This window comes from Acinonyx jubatus, chromosome E3 (genome assembly GCF_027475565.1).
Source record: "Acinonyx jubatus isolate Ajub_Pintada_27869175 chromosome E3, VMU_Ajub_asm_v1.0, whole genome shotgun sequence".
Classification (NCBI taxonomy): Eukaryota; Metazoa; Chordata; class Mammalia; order Carnivora; family Felidae; genus Acinonyx; species Acinonyx jubatus.
The window spans coordinates 11,053,389-11,074,417 of NC_069398.1; the positions used below are offsets into that span (position 1 = coordinate 11,053,389).

Below are 21,029 nucleotides of genomic sequence, written 5' to 3' on the forward strand. Positions count from 1 at the left end.
TCTGGAGATTTCTCAGAACCAGATTGGATTAAGTTTCCCATTTATCAACTGTATAACCTTGTGCAGGTTGCATAATCTCTGTCACTGACTCAGTTGGCACGGCAATAAAGTGGAAATACTGATATTAGCAACAACCCCATAGGGTTTTGGGAAGATTAAATGAACTGGAATAGTGCTTGGCTCATAATAAGAATATCAATAAATGATTAGTAATATGTGGGTAATACATGTTGTTACTAAGAATATTGCTTTGGTGGAGGGGAACATCTAGATGGCTCAGTTGGTCAAGCATACAACTCTTGATTTTGGCTCAGGTCATGATCACATGGTTCATGGGTTCGAGCCCAGCATCAGACTCTGCGCTGAGAGCACAGACCCTGCTTGGAATTCTCTCTCTCCTCTCTCTCTGCCCCTCCCCTACTTGCTCTCTTTCTGTCTCTCAAAATCAATGAATAGATATTTAAAAAAAAAAAAGGATATTGGCTTTGGGGTCTGACAGAACCGGGGTCCTGCCCCTTTTCATCAATGAGGTCAGGGGCAAGTTGCTCATCCTCTCAAGGCACAGTTTGCTCCTCTGTTATAACGGGGACAATTAGGGCCTGTTGCAGAGGGCTCCTGTGAGGATTAAGGAAGATTAAATACCATTGTATGCTATTAAATAGACCCCTAGTCCAAAGTGAATACCTGGTGGCTGGTTTTAGTAATATTTTTTAAACTGTCAAGAAATATGTATACAATTTTTTAAATGTCTTTTTATTTATTTTTGAGAGAGAGAAAGAGGGCGAGCGTGAGTGGGGGAGGGGCAGAGATTGAGGGAGACACAGAATCAGAGGCAGGCTCCAGGTTCTGAGCTGTCAGCACAGAGCCCAACGTGGGGCCCAAATTCATGAACCTCGAGATCATGACATGAGCCAAAGCTGAACGCTCACCGGACTGAGCCACCCAGGCACCCCTAAAATTTTTATTCCAAGTAATTTACTGATAGCAGTGGTTCTCAATCCTGGCTGCAGATTAGCAACCCCTGGGAGAAATTTATAAGGATACATCAGGCTAGAGGCCAGAGAAAGTGATTACACGGATCTATTCTTAGTAGAGAATGTGTTGTAACCGCATCAGCAAAATCCTAATATTGTGGTGGACAAGCTGCAAGGTCTCAGCAACAGTGATAGGTTTTGGATTCAAAGTCTTCCTTTTGAGGCTCTTCTCACTAATGCAATTTCATTTGGATTAAAATTCAGGGAATCTGAGTTCCTGGCCTATATGTGCAATTTACCAAGTAGATGGACTTTGCTTTCTCCTTTGAAAAATGGAAAGAGTAAACCAGGAAATCTCTCTAAACAAGAATTCCAACTGGTGTTGCCATAGAATCGCCTGCCCCCTGGGCAAGAGGCCTATTGCAGAGCAAACGTAGACCTTGGAAAACTTGTGGTTGTCTTGGTGGTGATTGATGGGCTTGGGGGGTTGGTCTCAACACTGAGGGCAAGAACAATAAGATGGTGAACATTCTAGGCTTTTGTTGGGGAGAGTAGTGTGGGATAGCTGAGGGCCAGAGAGTAACTGGGGAGGTTTAGATGTTGAGGTGGGTTAGAGGAAAGGGTGGATTGCGTATTTGGCCATTTAGGAGAGATTGTGGGGAAGGAGCAGGGATGTTTAAAGGAGATTTTTGTTCGATCATGTATTAGAATAAGCATATACCCTAGACTGAGGGCCTTTCCTGTCACCATATTTGGGTCTGTCACACCCAGGGGTGACTCTGAATGAAAGTTGGAGCTAATGAAGGGAAGGCAATGGGAAGTTGCTCCTGCTGTGTGGTGTCCCAGCCTGGAGAGTAGTGTTGCCTATGTCCTTAACTGCCAAACCTTGGCTGTCTGCAAAGATGCATGGTCCTCATGAGAGCTCAATTTATTGAAGGCCTACTATGTGCTGGGCACCTTACATGTATTATTTCTGATTAATCTTCATGACAAATTCTATTAATACATATTGTTATTACCCTATCTTTCAGGGGAGGAAACTGTCCCAAAGGTTAAGTCACTCACCTTTGGTCACACAGGCCAATGTGGCAGAGCTGAGGAAATTTAGAACTTTCCACAATTTCATACTGCCTTGCTGTTCTCACAGCCTTCCTTTCAGCCAGTCCACGGACTGGTAGGCTGAGGGAGAGGTCTGGAATTCATGGTGTCCCAAAGCTCAAAAAGAGCCCAATACAGAATTGAAGGCCACACCTTGAACAGGATTGAAGGATGTATGCCTGCCCCAACATGGACAAACCTTGAAAGCGTTATGCAAAGTGCAAATAGCCAGACACCAAAGAGACCACATATTATATGATTTCATTTATATGAAATGTCCAGAATAGGCAAATCTGCAGAGACAGAAAGTAGATCAGGGGTTGCCTAGAGCTGGGAGAAAGGAGGGCAATAGCTAAAGGGTACGGGGTTTCATTTTTGGGGTGAGGAAGTATAAAATCAATTGTGGTGATGACTCCACACATCTGTGATGATACTGAACTATTGAGTTTTCGTGCGCTTTAAATGGGTGGATTGTATGGTATGTGAATTATGTTTCAATAAAGCTGCTACAAAAAAAAAATTAATTGAAGGCACGGACCACCTTACACCCAATAGGATGAATACTATCAAAAAGCCCCCAGAGGATAATAAGTGTTTGTGAGGATGTAGAGAATTGGCATCCTCATGCACTGTTGGTAGGAATGTAAAATGGTATAGCCAAAGTGGTTCCTTTAAAAAATCTTAAGAGGAGGGGGCTCCTGGGTGGCTCAGTTGGTTGAGCATCCAACTTCAGCTCAGGTCATGATCTCACTGCTTGTGAGTTCAAACCCCACATTGGGCTCTGTGCTGACAGCTCAGAGTCTGGAGCCTGCTTCAGATTCTGTGTCTCCCTCTCTCCCAATGTGCCCCTCCCCTGCTCATACTCTGTCTCTCTCCCTCTCAAAAATACATAAACATTAAAATACTTTTAAAAATTAAAAATAAAATAAAATAATTTTTAATTTTCTTTGACTATATGATACACATAACTTAGCCACTAATAATTTTTTCAAGTGTTTATTTCCTTTGAATCACCCAGGATTTTAAAGATTTATTTTGTTTATTGTCCGTGTAACCACGCAGTGTAAATTCTGTAGTAGCAGAGGCTTTCTATTTCCTTCCTGTTTTGTTCACTGCTGTATCCCCAGCATCTAGAACAATGCACAGCACATGGTAGATGCTCAAGAAATATTTGTTGATTAATGAATGGATCTGTGTTTCATAATCCCCCTCCCAAATTATCTAGCCTAGTGAACACTCCAAGGACAAGTAAATGGAGCTGTTTCTAAGCAAACAAACGGGAGACATAATGCTTACACAAAAAGAAAAGTCTACTAGAATATAACCCCAAAATGCTACTAGTGATTATTTCTTTTTTAAAAACTTTATTTATTTTTTTTAGTAATCTCTACACCCAACGTGGGGCTCAAACTCACAATGCTGAGATCAAGAGTCACATGCTTCGTCACCTGAGCCAGCCAGGTGCCACTATGTAGTGATTATTTCTAAGTGGTAGTAATGCTGGTGATTGATGGGTTGATTGATTACTGCCTGTTTTAGTTTTTTTCTAAAATAGAAATCCAGGTGATTATTTTCCTTTTTTGATTATTTATGTTTTCTAGAATAATAGCAAAGTTTATTGACTGTGTGCTTACTATGAGGCAAGCACTGTTCCATGTGCTTCCCTAGCAGTGACTCAGTCTTCAGAGCAGCCCTGTGAAGCAGGTACTACTGTGGTGTCCATTTTATAGATGAAGAAACTGGGGCACAGAGAGGTTGAACAATGTACCCAGGGCCTCAACAGCAAAGAAGTAGCAGAGCCAGGCAGCTTGATTCCAGAGTCCTTCCTCTTCCCCACCTCATTATGCTGCAATGTACAGATGTTATTTATGGAGTTAAAATGCTCAGGAGAAATCTCTTGGTGTTTGGTTTCATACAAAATCCATCAGGATCCAACCTCTGATTAAACTGCCAAGGGCAAGAAGCTCATGTCCCTTTACGCCTGTTAGCCTGGTTTAAAGGGCAGTGGTCCCACCCGCCTAATTGTCCCATTCCACTCTGTGAGCACCAATCCAGCCCTGTTGACTCATGGTATTCGCCTTAGGATCTAAATTTAGTATCTGAGTAGCTGAAGTGTCTTGCCAATTTCCAGATTCAACTCTCATTAGTCCAGGACATGGAAAATTTTCAAGGTAAAGAGCTCTGGAAGGTAGCTGTCAAGAAGGGCAGGCTGATTCCTTTTACATGGATTTAAAAATTGTCCCTTTATCGAAGTAATACATTCATTCTCATGATGAAAATGCAGAAAAGCATCGAGACATCAGAAAAAGTTACCCAGCAAGACTGTCACCAATGATACTTTGGTATATAGAAAATCGTTTGAAAGGTGCCTTATTTTGTCCCATCTGAGTAGGAGGGAGGCAGCAGAAACTGAGTCCTGTGTAATGTCCTCCTGTTACCATGCGCATTGGAGTTGCCCTCATTTGCTTTTCATGTCATCTAAAGACTTGTCTCTTAAGAGGTTTCAAAGTGACCGCTGAAGCTGTTCAGAGAGAGCAGCTAATGATAGCAGAAAAAGTCCGGGCTTTGGAGTCCCCAAGTGTACCTTCAAACCCTGCTTGGAAGCTTCCTAACTGTGTGTCTTTGAGCAAGGCACTTACCCTTTCTCATCTTCCATCTTTTAACTGTAAAATGAGATGAATACCCCTTTAAAAGTCCAACTGAGAGGTTATTTGAGTTAAAAGACTTGAACTAAGGCCTACCTGTAGATTCTCACTGGCTGTGTGACCTTGAGCAAGTTATTGAACCTCTCTATGCTTTAGTTTCTTCATCTGTACAATGGAAATAATAGAAGGACTCCCCTCACTGGATCCTTGAGAGACCTGTATGAGACAATCCATATAACATGCTTAGTTCAATGCCTCATACACATTAGGTGCTCAGTAATGATCAGTGACTACTGTAAACCAAACAATTTTTGAAGCATGTTGGAGCCATTTTCCCACTGTGGATGGTGAAATCAATTAGTGGGTTGCCACCTGCATTTAAAAAACAAAAGAGTAGACCTAGAAAATATTAGTGTGTGTTGCTTATAGTAAGAGAAATGCTCTTCCTATATCTTATCTTTCATCAGTGAAAGTTTTGTGTACTGTAAAAATGATGTAAATTGCGGCCCCCCCCTCCCTTTTTTTAAACATTTATTTATTTAAGTAATCTCTACTCCTAACATGGGGCTTGGACTCATGACCTTGAGATCAAGAGTTTCGTGCTCTTCCGACTGAGCCAGCCAGGTGCCCCATGTAAATTGTATTTCTTTAACTTGTTTTTTCTTTTAGAGAGAGAAAGAGAGAGCATGCAAGTGGGGGAGAGGGGCAGAGGGAGAGAGAGAGAATTCCAAGCAGGTTCCAGGCTCAGCGGCTTGATCCCATGACCCTGGGATCATGACCGTGGCAGAAACCAAGAGTCAGATGCTCAACTGACTGAGCCACCCAGGTGCCCCTAAGTTGTATTTATTGTAGGTGGCAGTTTGTGAGTATGGAAGACACTGGCTTAGAGCAGATAAACTTGGGTCCTCTGATCTTAGAATTAACCTGAATTTGCCAAAGTGGTATATCTTTGGCCTACAAAACCAAGGTAGCTCTAGGAAATAGCCATATTAAATGTACTTTTGCATCTTCTGTAAAAAAGTTTGAGTCAAACTCCATTAAATCCTTCTACAAAAATAAACCATCAGAAGTGCCTAGTTGGTTCATTTGGTTAAGTGTCCGACTCTTGATTTTGGTTCAGGTTACAATCTCACAGTTCATGGAATCCAGCCCCAAGATGGGCTCTACACTGACAGCTCAGAGCCTGCTTGGGATTCTCTCTCTCCCTCTCTCTCTCTCTGCCCCTCCCCTGCTTCCTCGCTCTCTCTCTCTCTCTCTCAAAATAAATAAGTAAACATTTAAAAAAATCCTCATATGAGAAAAGTTATCCAGCAGATAGTGCCAGGAAAACTGTTGCTTCCCTTGAGGAAATAGTTTGCGTCTTCCCTAACTTTCCCTGTTTACCTTGTCTGCCAGGAACCTCAGAGTTCATTTCAAAGCTCTTGTATAACAGCTTATTGGCCCTTCTGGTTAAGCGTATCTGTTTCTCTTCAGACTTGGTTTTCTTTCTTTTTCTTTTTTTTCCTTCCACTTTTATTACTATATTTTGTTGTGAATTATCTCAAATCCTTTTAGGGAGAAAGCAAGATATAAATATATTCAGAAAGAAAACAGACATCTGCCTTGTTTACAACACAGAGGCTGTGAATCTCACATGAGATAATGTATGCAAAAGAACATTAAACACTGAGAAGCCTGGTCCAGGGGGAGTTGTCATTACAGTGTATCCAACTCTTGCAGAGGTGTGAAGTTTTATCAGCTTTGTAGAAAAGAATACTGTTGGTCTTTGTTTTAACGAATTTTTTAAAGTAACTTTCTTCTTAACTGATTATAAAAAGAATAATTGCAAAAAGAAGTAATAATTGCCCTTTGTGGAAAAGTTGAACAAAAAAAGTTGGTCATTGTAGGTCTCACCACCCAGAGATGACCACTACTGAAATAGCTTTATTTTTTTAAACAGTTTTATTGATACATAATTCATATGTCATACAATTCAAAGCATACAAATCAGTGGCTTTTAGTATATTCACAAAATTTGCAACCATGACTGCCATCAGTTTTAGCATATTTTCATCACCTCGCAAAGAAACCCTATTCCCCTTACCCATAACTCCCCAAGACCCCCATTCCTCCCAGCCCCAGATAATCACTAGTCTCCTTTCTGTCTCTATAGAGTTGTCTTTGTGACTGGTTTGTTTCACTTAGCACAATGCTTTCAAGGTCCATCCATGTCGTAGCATTTATGTATACTTCATTTCTTTTTATGGCTTGTATCAGTCAGCTTAGGCTGACATCACAACACACCACAGACTAGCTGGTGTAAGCGACAGACATTTATTTTCCCACAGTGATGGAGGCCAGAAGTCTGAGGTCATAGTGCAAACATGGTCAGGTTCCAGTGAGAGCTCTTCTCCAGGCTTCCAGAAGCTGCCTTCTAGCTAAGATCCTCAAGCAGGGGAGGGAGAGCTCTGGTATCTCTTCCTCTTCTTATGAGGGTGCCAGTTCTATGGGATTAGGGCTCCACCCTTAAGACCTCATTAACCTTAATTGCTTCCTTAAAGGCCCTATCTCCAATACAGTCACTTGAGAGGATTAGGATTTTAGCATGTGAATTTGAGGGGGGAACACAATTCAGCTCATAACATGGCTGAATATATCCCATGGTGTGGACACATCACATCTCATCCATCTAGTCACCTGTTGATGGATGTTGAGTTATTTTTGGCTATTTTCTATAATGCTTCCACGAACGTTCATGTACCAGTTTTGTGTGAAGATGTATTTTCAATCCTCTTGGGTGTGTACATAGCAGTGGAATTGCTGGGTCATATGGTAACTCTAGGTTCAGCTGTTTGAGGAACTGCAAAACTGTTTTCAGAGTGGCTAAACCATTTTACATTCCCACCAGCAGTGAAGGAGAGTTCCAATTTCTGCCCATCCTTGCTAACACTTGTTATTATCTGTCTGTTGGATTATAGCCATCCTGGTGGGTGTGAAGTGGTATCCCATTGTGGTTTGATTTATGCTTCCCTGATGCCTAATGAGGTTGAGCATCTTGTCATGTGCTTACTGGCCATTTGTATATCTTCTTTGAAGGAATGTCTGTTCAGATCCTTTGCCTTTTTTAATTGGACTATCATTTTGTTGTTGAGTTATGAGAGTTCCTTGTATATTCTAGACACAAGTTTCTTATCAGATATATAATTTGCAGTTTTGTGGGCTGTCTTTTCACTTTCTTGGTGTCTTAACGCACAAGAGTTTTTAATTTTGGTGATGTCTAATTTATTTTTTCAATTGTCACTTGTGTTCTTGGTATCCTATCTAAGAAACCATTGCCTAATCCAAGGTCATGAAGATTTGTTTATTTTTTTTCTAAGAGTTGTATGACTCAAGTGCTTTCATTTAAGTCTTTGACCTATTTTGAGTTATTTTTTTTTTAACTTTATTTATTTTAAGAGGGAGACAGAGAGCACATGAGCTTGCACAAGCAGAGGAAGGGCAGAGAGACATAGAGAGAATCCCATGCAGGCTCCTCAGTCAGCACAGAAGAGCCTCACACAGGGCTCAATCTCACGAACAGTAAGATCATGACCTGAGCCAAAATCAACAGTTGGATGCTTAACTGACTGAGCCACCCAGGTGACCTGAGTTAATTTTTGTATATGGCATAAGGTAAGAGTCTAACTCCATTCTTTGGCATGTGGATATCCAGGCATCCAGCAACATCTGTTGAAGAGACTCCTCTTTCCCTAGTGAAATGATGTTGGCACCCTTGTTACAAATCAGTTGAACATGAGTGTAAGGGTTTATCTCTGGACTTTTAATTCCATTTTATGTATGTCTACCCTTATGCTAGTACCACAAAGTCTCAATTACTATAACTGTATAATAAATTTTAATTCAGGAAATTTGAATCCTCCAACCTTCTTTATTTCAAGATTATTTTGGCAATTCTGGGACCTTTGAATTTCCAATTGTCGTCTTTATTGTCAATGTTTTGGAAAATGCAACTCTAGCTTTAATTTTATGTCAATGAAATCATCACCCATAACAGTTATTTTCATGTGTCCCTAACTCTACATTGTAAACATCCTTCTATATTATAAACTTATTTTACATATGCATAGTACATAATTTAGTTATCTTCCTATCAGACACTTCTTTCTGAACTTCATCATTATAAATATTGCCTCCATGGCTGCCTTCATTCCTAAGAGAGTTTAATTTTATTTGTGAAGCTATTAAAGATATTTTTACATACTGAAAACATTAATCTTTTAACTCAAACTTTGAGGTGATTTCCCTAAAAGTAGTAGAATGGTCACAAAAAAGAGTCAAATCCCACATTTGCAGCTTAGAAAAGTCACTAATCTTTCTGAGCCACAGTGTTCTCATCTGACACATGCAGATAGTAATAATAATAGAACTGTTTTGAAGGGCGCCTGGGTGGCTCGGTGGGTTAAGTGTCTGACTGTTGGTTTCGGCTCAGGTCATGATCTCACAGTTTGTTAGATCGAACCCTGCATCGGGCTCTAAGCTGACAGCTTGGAGCCTGCTTGGGATTCTCTCTCTCCCTCTCTCTCTCTGCCCCCCCCCCCAAATAAATAAACTTAAAAAAAAAATAGAGCTGTTTTAAAGATTAAAGGAATGTATAGTCTAGCACACAGGACCCAATAAATAGTACTTATAATAATCATCATTCTTATTTTCATCCTTGTTGTTACTGTTGCTAGCTATATTAGAAGTTGCAACAGGTAGCAGAAATGGAGATGGTGGGCTGGCATTCAGGTCTTTCTTATCAGCCTGGGAATTGCAGTCATAATAAGTGGACATTAGTGACTCCTGGCTGGCCCAGCTGATGGAGCACACTACTCTTGATCTCAGGGTTGCGAGTCTGAGCCCCATGTTGGGCATAGGGATTACTTTAAAAAATAAAGAAAAATTTTTTAAAGAGTATATTTTAAAAAATGAGTAGACATTAACTATTTCTCACATTGACCAAAGAACAGGTTTTTTTTTAATTAAAAAAATTTTTTTAACATATATTTATTTTTGAGACAGAGAGAGACAGAGCATGAACGGGGGAGGGGCAGAGAGAGAGGGAGACACAGAATCTGAAACAGGCTCCAGGCTCTGAGCTGTCAGCACAGAGCCCGACACGGGGCTTGAACTCACAGACCGTGAGATCATGACCTGAGCCGAAGTTGGACGCTCAACTGACTGAGCCACCCAGGCACCCCAAGAACAGTGTTTTAATATCATGCAGCAAATAGATGTCTTCATTCCTAAATCTTTGTATGTATTTAAGGTTAGTTTCTTAGAATCGTTTCTTAGCAATGACTGTGAGATGGTTTAATTCCATTTGTGTAGCTATGGAAGATATTGTTTACATACTGAAAACCCTTATCTTTTCATTAAAGCATAGATTAGCTCTGAGGGAGCAATGGCTGTGTCTGGCCTGTTTACGATTTAGGTCTAGCATCGACAAACACACAGTAGATGCTGACAGAGGAATGCTAGAAGGAAAGCAGGAGGCCCCCAACATATTTTGCTGCTTTGGATTACGTTGTGGCAGCAGCAGGGGCTAAAGGGGCTTAAGGTAGGAAACCAGGCACACAGTAGTTTGAGTCACGATACGAACCACCATTTATTATGTACTTGTTGCGTCCGTGTGTGTTGGTCATTCTTCTGGTGGATTTTTATATGCGATCTCAGTTAATATATTTAAATGTCAAGATTACCTGTGTAGTGAGATCCATGGGGAGCCCAATGTTATAGGCACGGAAACAGAAGCTTCAAGAGGATTAATGACTGGGCCTAGGGGGTGCTGGTAAGTAAGTGCTGGGGCTCAAATGCAAACACTTACCTCTCTGATACTAAAGTCTGGGTGTTCTTTTCCCAGGAAAGATGTGTGTCCTTTCGACAACCTAGCGGCTGAGAGAGAGGGTGGTTGGGACTTACAAAAGGAAGCTAGAGTAGGATTCATTAATTAGGTCAACAAAGATTGATCGAGCTTCTGCTCTGGGCGTGGGACTGGATAGTTCCAGGTGTTGGGGTATTCAATGGAGACTATAAGCCAATACCTTGCTCTACTAGAAACCCAAAGTCTAGGGGTGAAGCAGACACTGTTCCAGTAATCACATAACTACTTGATTACAAATTGTGATCAGTGCTTCTAAGAAGTTCAGGGTGCCATGAGAGATCAGCAGGGGAATTTGAATAGGTTCCCTTAGGCTGAGATCAGAAGTGAGCTAGAAATTAACTAGATGTGAATGGCAGAAAGGGCTTTCTAGGATGAGAAAAGTACCTAAGCAAAGACCCTGAGTCTGGAAGGGGGACTGAAAAAAGGCCTGTGTGGCACAAGCAGGATGCAGGGTGACCGTGGAGCCAAGAGAGAGCAGTTAAACACTGTGGACTTGATCCTGAGGACAGCAGGGAGCCTTTAAAAGGTTTTAACTGAGCAGTGGCAGCATCAGATAGGCTTTCTAAAAAGATGAATGTGGCTGCAGGTGGGGAGCAGATTAGATGACCTGTTGGCAGTGGGAATGGACAGAAGTGGATGCATTTAGGAGACATTTTGGGGGTAAGAATGACGTAGGTGATATGAATGATCCTTTCTAAAATGCAATTTTGTTTGGAGGTAAATATGTTTCTCACTGTCTGTGGTTGGAAACATTCACGTTTTCTTTTCAGTATACCAGGGGACTTCTTATTAAGAAGAACCCTGTTGTTGAAATTCTTGGGTTTTTAATTCCCAAGCCCTCCTCTTTTCTTTTCTTCAAAAAAAATTTTAAAGTTTATTTATTTTTTAAATATTTATTTGTTTTATTTCTGAGAGAGAGAGAGAGCGTAAGTGGGGGAGGGCAGAGAGAGAGGGAGACACAGAATCTGAAACAGGCTCCAGGCTCTGAGCTGTCAGCACAGAGCCTGACATGGGGCTCCAACTCACCATGACCTGAGCTGAAGTCAGACGCTTAAACAACTGAGCTGCTCAGGCGCCCCTATTTAATTATTTTTGAGAGAGAGAGCATGAGCAAGGGAGGAGCAGAGAAAGGGAGAGAGACAATCCCAAGCAGGCCCCGCACTGTCAGCACAGAGCCCAATGTGGGGCTCAAACTCACGAACTGTGAGATCATGACCTGAGCTGAAACCAAGAGTTGGATGCTTCACTAACTGAGCCACCCAGGCGCCCCTTTTTAAAAAAAAAAATTTGTTTTAAGTTTATTTATTTTCGAGAGAGAAAAAAGAGAGAGAGAGAGAACATGAGCAAAGGAGGGGCAGAGAGAGGGAGAGAAACAGAATCCCAGTCCCTCCTCTTAATGTTTGATAAGTTTGGTTTCTTAGTCCTTGGAGTTTCTTGACTTGAGCCCAGCCTGCCCGGGGCTCTGGATCAAGTGCTAAGATAATGAGTGAATATTGCCCCAGTCCCTCAGTACAGATTGAAATGATTTCTTGATTAGTTATTAAATTGTTACTCTTGTAAAGGAACTGTTTAAAAATAAACTGGGGGATTTGTTTCCTTTTCACTTAAAGGCAACATTTAATATATAGAACCTCTACCAGTCTGAACTGGATGAGAACTGTTTATACCCAGGCTCATTCAAAATGCTTGGGATATTTCTAAAGGTTCAGTCTTGGCAGCAGCAGCTGAGAATGTAGAGATAAATAAAAAAAGTCATAAGACACGGCTGATGGGGTTTGTCTGTTCATTCACACCCATGACTCACTAGGCTTTTGAAGACACTGAATTTTGAAGGACAACCTAGCAGACGGTGGCTGTTTAAATTGTTGGAACTCCAGTCTTGATACAATTCAGTTAACTGTGAAATGGACTTAGCCTCGTGAATTGAGATGTGGAAAGAAAATGCTCATAGATAATATAAACATCTGAATAACACATAAAATTTGATTTTTAGAAAAAATGATTTAAAGAAAATCATTTAAATATTTGCTTAAAAATAGCATATTTTCCAGTTTTTCTACAGACACTGTGTTACTTGTATGATTAAGAAATAATTTTAGGGGCACCCAGGTGACTCAGGCAGTTAAGCATCCGACTCAATTTCAGCTCAGGTCATGATCTCATGGTTCATGGGTTTGAGCCCCGTATTGGGGCACACTGTTAGTGCAGAGCCTGCTTGGGATTCTGTCTCTGTCTCTGTCTCTGTCTCTCTCTCTCTCTCTGCCCCTCCCCAGCTCACACACCCTGTCTCTCTCTCTCTCAAAATAAATTAATAAACATGAAAAAAAATTTTATTGAGAGGTGCCTGGCTGATTCAGTCAGGAAGACATGCAACTCTTGATCTCGGGATTGTGAGTTGGGTGTGGAGATTACTTAAAAATAAAATCTGAAAGAAAGAAAAAGAAAGGAAAAGATAAGAAAAAAGAAAAGAAGAAAAGAAAAGAAAGGAAAAGAAAAGAAAAGATGGAAAGAAAAGGAAGGAAGGAAGGAAGGAAGGAAGGAAGGAAGGAAGGAAGGAAGGATTTTATTGAGCACCTACTGACCTACTGTGTGCCGGACAATGAATCATCTCATTTCATCCTTCATGCCACCAAGAGGAAGGTCTCACGATCTCTGAGGGAGCTGAGGCTTCAAAGGAGTTAGGAGACTTGCTCAAGGTCACCCAGTTGGTAAATGATGGTAAGATTTTGCTTCCAGAAGGTATGCTCTGAGCAACTAAGCTCTGTTCCAATGGCCCTGTCCCTGATTTTGCCTTGGTGGCCCCCTTCCCCCTTGGGGGCCTCAGCTTTCTTCACTTATAAAAAAATGAGTCTTTTATTAAATGTCTCCCTTTCCAGAAACCAAGATCCTTTCCAGGGTCAGAATTTGATAATCCCCATGTTTCTGTCTCAATATAACCAATGTTGTCACTTTTAGCACCAAATGTTCCCATTTAAAATACCGCCTTCAAGGAGACTTCACTGAGTTTACTTTAGTAACACTGTTTAGAAGTCGGCAATATGCCTTAATTATTGCACATTCAAGACTGTCAGATTCTCCCCAATGCCTTATGGCTTCCAGGGCTCAACTTTCCTTAAAATAATGCAGGCCAACATCTGACTCTCAAGAAAGGGAGATTATCAGACTACTGACATTTACCCCTCGAATGTCAACACTTATTTCTTGTTAGGAAAAAAACCTTCCATCATTTGTTCTTCCACTGGGGGTACATGGAGCTATTTTTTATTGATTTTTCCACACGTTTTCTGTGTTCTTCCAATTTTCCACAATGGCTATGTTTTTTTGTAATGGAAAAATAATATCATTTTTTTAAACATTTATTCATTTTTGAGAGACAGAGACAGAGCACCAGTGGGGGAGGGGCAGAGAGAAAGGGAGACACAGAATCCGAAGCAAGCTCCAGGCTCCAAGCTGTCAGCACAGAGCCCGACACAGGGCTCGAACCCATGAGCCATGAGATCATGACCCGAGCTGAAGTCGGACACTTAACTGACTGAGCCACCCAGGAGCCCCCAAAAATAATCTCATTTTAAAATTCAGTCCAGGAGTGCCTGGGTGGCTCAGTCAGTTAAGTGTCCAACTCTTGATTTCGCTCAGGTCATGATCACATGGTTCACGAGATTGAGCCCCATGTCACCAAAATAAAATTCACTCCAGTAAGACACAAGAGAAATAAAGTCTTGGTAATATATATTATACATGCCTTGCCTTCCTAATTGGAAAGTATGGGGCATGACTATAAGCTCCATCGGATGATTCTGGGTCGGGATCAGGGACCTGATTTCTTACTTTTTAGTGCTATGACTTGATGATTTAGACCATGGGTTTTGAACTCAGATAGACCAGGCTTAGAATCTTGGCATGGCCAGTTACTCAGCTCTGTGATCTTGGGTAGCTTAGTGTCTCTAAGCCTTGGTTTCCTCATCAGTAAAAGGGAAATAATGATCGCATCTACTTCCCAGAGTGGCTGGGTGGATTGAATGAGATGATAAATGAACATAATGTCTAGCATTCAGTTAATGCAAGTTTCTTGATTAATTATGTGATATTGTTAATATTCTCTTGCAAGTGTATGGGGCCCTTAGGGCCTGCTGAGGCACCTAAGACTTCTGGCCCTGGATCTGAACTAAAAGGTCCTCAGAGACCTATTTTCCTATTTTATTTTAATTTAATTTAATTTAATTTAATTTAATTTTATTTTATTTTATTTTATTTTATTTTATTTGTTGTTGAGGTGAAACTTACATGCAGTAGGATACACTGGTCCTAAGTGCAATTCTTTAAATTTTTTTTAATGTTTATTTATTTTTGAGAGAGACCACAAGCATGGGAGGGGCGGGGCATAGAGAGCGGAGACACAGAATCTGAAGCAGGCTCCAGGCTCTGAGTTGTCAGCACAGAGCCCGACACAGAGCTTGAACTCACAAGTATTGAAATCATGACCTGAGCCAAAGTCAGACGCTTAACCAACTGAGCCACCCCGGCACCCTTGGTCCTAACCAAACTTTGACATATGTATGTCCCACATAACCACTACCCAGATCAAGTTAAGAACATGCCTGAGCACCTCTGCAGGCTCTTTCATGCCCGCAACCAGTCAGTAGCCCCAAATCCCAAGGCAAACTCTATTTTGACTCCTAAAACCATAAAATAGTTTTGCTTATTCTCAAACTTTGTATAAATGGAAAACACAGTATGAACTTCTTTGTGCCTGGCTTCTTTTGCTGACCATTATGTCTGGAAGATTCAGCCAGATTGTTGAGGGTAATAGTGGTTTGTTTTTTCACTGATGCGTAGTATTCTTTCATATGAATATGATTACAATTTCTATATCCATTTGCTTTACTGATGAACACTTGGGTTGTGTCCAGTTTTGGGCTATTATGAAAAATGCCGCTTTTATGAACATCCCTGTATGTGTTTTCTGGCTTTAAATATTCACTTCAGTTGGCAGACTGTCCAGGAGTGGAGTTGATGGGTCCGGGAGTATATATAATATTTAATTTTAGAGGATACTGCCAAATCATTTTCTAAAGTGGTTGCACCATTTTCCCATTCACACTCATGAAACAGGAGTGTTCCACTTCCTTGCATCCTTGCTAACACTTGGTATGGTGAATCTCTTTCATTTTAACCATGCTGGTGACTGTGCATTAGCTCTCTCATCATGCCTTTAATTTCCGTGATGACTAATGATGTTGCACACTTTTTAATGTAATTATCAGCCATTGGGACACACCACTGTGTTCCTAAACTCAGTTATACTCTTGGGATATCTGATAGCTCAATTTGCCAGAATGAGGCTTAAAGAATGAACGAGCACACATTGTTCTGAGAGAGGTTGCAGAGGCTCTCCTATGACTGAAACAACAGAGTTTCTGAACATCTACACTGGCTTCTGCTTACTTTCAAGTTCTTAACTCTCTTTGATAGTGAGCTTGCAAGAGAAATACCTTGCAGATGAGTGAGATGGTATGAATTTAAAAAAAAATTTTTTTTACATTTTATTTATTTTTGATAGACACAGAGAGACAGAGCACAAGTGGGGGAGGGGCAGAGAGAGAGGGAGACAGAATCCGAAGCAGGCTCCAGGCTCTGAGCTGTCAGCACAGAGCCCGACGAGGGGCTCGAACTCACAAACTGCGAGATCATGACCTGAGCCGAAGTTGGACACTCAACTGACTGAGCCACCCAGGAGCCCCTTATGAATTTTTTTAAATGCTAAGTGAACTCTCTAGCAGCATTTTAGCTTATATTTCTACAGTCCACGTAGGGGAAAATAAGTCACATTAGTTGAGTATCCACTACATACGTGTCAATCCTTGCACCCGGCACTTTAAATACATTATATCCTTTATTTTTTTAATTTTTAAAAAATATTTTATTTTTAAGTAATCTCTATACCCAATGTGGGGCTTGAACTCATAACCCTGAGATCAAGAGTCACACTGACTGAGCCGGCCAGGTGCCCGTACATTAATAAGGACTTTGTGAGGTTGAGATGATTATACTTGCAGTTCAAATGAGCAAATTAGGCTGGAGGTGGAGGTCACCCAGCTCTTAAATGGCAGAGCCAGGATTTGAAGACTGGGTCTGCTTGACTTCAAAGTCTACTCTTCTACATTCAAGCAAACTGAAGGGGAAGCATTATTTTTCTAGCATTTCTCCAGTCAGAAACTTCCTAGTGCCCATTTCATTAATATTTTTGGAATGGTCACCTCTATGAGGGCAACTTCACCTTCAGGTGGATCTCTCAGCGTCTCCCAGTGCTGGGTCTAGCCATACTGGGGAGGGTTGCACCTCCCGGACTCCTGCAGCTAACTTCCTGTTGGCCATTTGACCCCAATTTTTTCCTTCCTACCTTTCCCAATCTTTTAGCTCTGATTGCACTAATATTATATAGGCATTCATTCTCTTGATAGTCCTTCTTATTCTTCTGTCTGTTTTTTTTTTTTCAATGTTTATTTATTTTTGAGAGAGAGAGAGACAGAGTGCGAGCAGGATAGGGGCAAACAGAGAGGGAGACACAGAATCCAAAGCAGGCTCCAGGCTCTGAGCTGTTAGCACAGAGCCCGACGCAAGGCTCGAACTCACAAACCATGAAATCATGACCTGAGCTGAAGTCAGAAGCCTAACTGACTGAGCCACCCGGGCGCCCCTGTCTGGTATATTTTCTTATAATTCTTCTAGAAAGAAAGTTTTTCCCAATTGGATAGCAATACATGTGTATTGTAGACATTTGGGAAAACAAAAATTCACCCATTTCCTCTTAATCATTTTACGTGTAGTTGTTTTTTTGTTTTTAAACATAGTCAAGATGCTGGGCCATAACTTAGTTGCGGTAATGGACATGATTGGATTTTGTAAAAGGCAGTCACATTTAAGGATGTACTGTGGAAGGCCTCAATCAGGAATAGATGTGAAACAAGAGTCATTTGTTCTTCCAAAATACTTTTTTACAGAAAGATAGGAGGGAAAAAAGGGGCAGAGATGGTGAATGAAAGAACCTGGTTTCCACCTTACCTTTACAAACATCGTGGTCGACTTCCAGCACCAACAGACAGAGCTTTAGTGTTCCCCTTGGAGACATTGTTAGCTTTTGGTATTGAGCAATTTCAAATTTGCCTCATCAAAATTTATAGCAAATGTGCCCCACTGTATCTTCCCCTTGAGGTTTCTACCTGTTCCTTCAAACATTGCAAAAGCATCACATTTTTAATGGTTTTGTATGTTTTACCAAGTTTATAAATTATCAGATACCAGGGAGCCTGGGTGGCTCAGTTTTTTATTTTTTATTTATTTTTTATTTTTTTTTATTTTTTAAAATTTACATCCAAATTAGTTAGCATATAGTGCAACAGTGATTTCAGGAGTAGATTCCTTAGTGACCCTTACCCACTTAGCCCACACCCCCCTCCCATAACCCTCAGTTCGTTCTCCATATTTATGAGTCTCTTCTGTTTTGTCCCCCTCCCTGTTTTTATATTATTTTTGTTTCCCTTCCCTTATGTTCATCTGTTTTGTCTCGTAAAGTCCTCATATGAGTGAAATCATATGATTTTTGTCTTTCTCTGACTAATTTCACTTAGCATAATTCCCTCCAGTTCCATCCACGTAGTTGCAAATGGCAAGATTTCATTCTTTTTGATTGTCGAGTAATACTCCGTTGTATATATATACCACATCTTCTTTATCCATTCATCCATCAGTGGACATTTGGGCTCTTTCCATACTTTGGCTATTGTTGATAGTGCTGCTATAAACATGGGGGTGCATGTGTCCCTTGGAAACAGCACACCTGTATCCCGTGGATAAATGCCTAGTAGTGCAATTGCTGGGTCGTAGGGTAGTTCTATTTTTAGTTTTTTGAGGAACCTCCATACTGTTTTCCAGAGTGGCTGCACCAGCTTGCATTCCCAGAGCACACACCTCTTGATTTCAGCTCAGGTCATGATCTCATGGTACGATCGAGCCTTGCATCTGCACTGACAGTAGGGAGCCTGCTTAGGATTCTCTGTCTCTCCCTCTCTCTCTCTGCCCCTCCCCTGCTCTCTCTGTCTCTAAAAATAAATAAATAAAACTTAAAAAGAAATCAGATACTGAATCACTCCCCGATTGTTGGGCCTTTAGATTGTTCCCAAACCGTTTTTGTGGTAAATGATGTGGTAGTGAACACCATTGTCTGCATACTTCGTTGTGGTATCTTTGAGTACAGAAATCTTCATCTCCCACAAGAGACCATGACCCTGCAGGGGTTAAGAGCATGAATGTAGGAGCCAGACAGCCATGGTGTGACCATGGACAAGCTATAACCTGTGTGCACCCCTATCTCCTTGCCTGTCAGACTGGGCAAAATCACAACACTCACCTCCCCATCGCTTCCTGTGTGTGAAGGGCCCAGTCTGTGCCACAGAAGTGTTTGCTTTTATTATTTACCTGGAATCCTAGAAACTGGGTGCTCATTGGATAACAAATTAAACTTTAAGGTTTCTTAAGTATATTGGTGACTTGAGATTGTGAACCAGCCTCCTCTTTGTAACTCAACATGCAGTACTGTTTTGAGTCCATAACTGTATGATGGATGAACATATCATTGAAGCAACTTCTCTCTGCAGTGTGTGCACATGTCTTGGTTCTTACAAGCTCCTGTTTATTTTTCTGTTTCCCCCTCTTGACCGTGAGCTCCTTGAGATCAAAGAGCATGCCCTGAAAATAATAACAGGTAGTACTCACTGGGTACCTAACTCTGGATCAGACTCAGTGCTCAGCACTCTGCAGGCCTTGTCTTGTTTGCTCCTCCCAGCACCGTCTCACACCTGGGCCCCCAGGAGACAGGCACCGCGTGCTGGCTGAGTGATGCAGTACTCTTTCCCAAACTTGTCACATCAAAAGGATCACTCAAGGCACAGAGATGGGGGATGCTGATTCCGAGGCCTGGCTCTTGGAGATCTGATTCTAAAGGTCTGGAGTAGCCCGGGGATCTGCCCCAGATGATCCTTTATGCTGAGGCCACATCCCAACTACCCCGTGGTCCCGAATTTCCTACGTCTCGAGCCTTGGGCAGCTTCTCCCAACTGTCTGGAGTTCTCAGCCTTGTCACTAAATGGAACAAGAAAGAAGGATGGTGACCAAGAGGAGGAAACCATAAGCAACTCTCATTAGTATGCAGGGCCTTTCTTGTCACACTGCCTTTAATTGAAGCTGAAGGGCTGGCGCATCTCTCTGGGATTTTCCACTCTCTAGCCCTTCCGGAGCTGGCTGCACACCAGCCTGCTAAGGGGGACAAGGACGGTGCAGGGGTGTGGAGGCATCTGTCCATTGGTGTTGGAGGCCAACCATGATGATGTCTCTAAAACTAAAATGGAAGCCAGGTTCCTTTATTTAGTCATCACTACCTGCTTTTCCCCTGCTGCTCCTCCCTACCTCCCTCCTTTTACCTACCTGTGGTCCCACCTGTGCAAGGCTCTGTCCTGCCAAGACGAGGAGGAAAACCACTACGGGGGAGACTTCAATCTGTTTCTTAATTTTTAGCAAAGTAATCCTTGTACATTGTTCCCACGGTTAAAAAGATATACAGTAGTCCCCCCCCCACCTTATCCGTGGCTTTGGGCATCCACTGGAGCTCTTGGAACGTGTTCCCCAAGGACACGGCGGGGGGACTGCTGTACAGGATGAACAGAAGGACGGAATGAGCATCATCTTTGTGGCACCCTCTGCTATGGCAATAACTTTGAACTCTGGGCTGTTTCTCTGGACGGTTATGATTTTAGATACAATAGATATGGTTTTTGACATTATCTACTGATTTTCTGCTACGACAGATGGGGGTTAGCTCACTTACACCCCATCCATACCCTCCCCAAACAGTTAAGTTGTTCTTTTCTGTTCCTTTACAAGTTGACTTTGTAATTTCAAGTAATATACTACCATCTTTATTTCTTTTTACTTGTTTTTGGGTATACATACAATACAATGGGAGGTATACAAACAATAGTGACTTTAGAGTACATATATACCTATGAAGCAGACACTCATGTAAGTACCATCCCAGTTAAGAAAATAGAATACTGTCAACACCTTTAAAGCTCCTCCCCACCCAGTGAAGCCGCTCACCCTGACTTTTATGCTCATTGTTCCCTTGCCTTTTTTTTTTTAACTTCTCTTGCTTCTTTTTTTTTTAATATATGAAATTTATTGTCAAATTGGTTTCCATACAACACCCAGTGCTCATCCCAAAAGGTGCCCTCCTCAATACCCATCACCCACCCTCCCCTCCCTCCCACCCCCATCAACCCTCAGTTTGTTCTCAGTTTTCCCTTGCCTTTCTTTAGAGTTCTTCTTATCTTTATAGGCACTCCTCAGTATTTAGAT

The 21,029-nt window shown here is 41.5% G+C and overlaps 1 protein-coding gene and 1 long non-coding RNA gene across 6 annotated transcripts in view; one reads left to right on the forward strand and one right to left on the reverse strand.

Moving 5' to 3' along the window:
* Positions 1-21,029, forward strand: part of IQCK (IQ motif containing K) — a 122,334-nt gene that overhangs the window by 97,384 nt on the left and 3,921 nt on the right. The gene's annotated exons all lie outside the window — the stretch shown is intronic.
* On the reverse strand, positions 14,815-20,793 carry LOC128313685 (uncharacterized). The gene is made up of 2 exons (XR_008294705.1): positions 20,251-20,793; positions 14,815-19,757 (listed from the first exon to the last, which is right to left on the reverse strand). It is a non-coding gene; the product is annotated as an uncharacterized LOC128313685 (long non-coding RNA).